Below are 381 nucleotides of genomic sequence, written 5' to 3' on the forward strand. Positions count from 1 at the left end.
AGCGCGGCAGCAGCGGCAGCAGCAGAATCCCCAAGAGACAGTTGCTGCAGCAGCAGCAACAGCCGCAAGAACGCCAGCAACGGCAACACGAACAGCAGCAACGGCAGCAGCAGCAGCACCCGCAACAGCAGCAGCAATAGCAGCAGCAGCAGCAATAGCAGCAGCAGCAGCAATAGCAGCAGCAGCAGCAATAGCAGCAGCAGCAGCAATAGCAGCAGTAGCAGCAATAGCAGCAGTAGCACCGACGACAGCAGCAGCAGCAGCAGCAGCAGCGCCAACAGCAGCAAGTGTAGCAGCAGCTGTCTCTCTTCAGTAACATACGCAGCAACAATTATCTCTAATTTGTCTCTGCTGCTGCTGCTGCTGCTGCTGCTGCTGCTG

Source organism: Eimeria mitis, genomic scaffold (genome assembly GCF_000499745.2).
Source record: "Eimeria mitis Houghton genomic scaffold, Emh_scaff577, whole genome shotgun sequence".
Lineage (NCBI taxonomy): Eukaryota > Apicomplexa > Conoidasida > Eucoccidiorida > Eimeriidae > Eimeria > Eimeria mitis.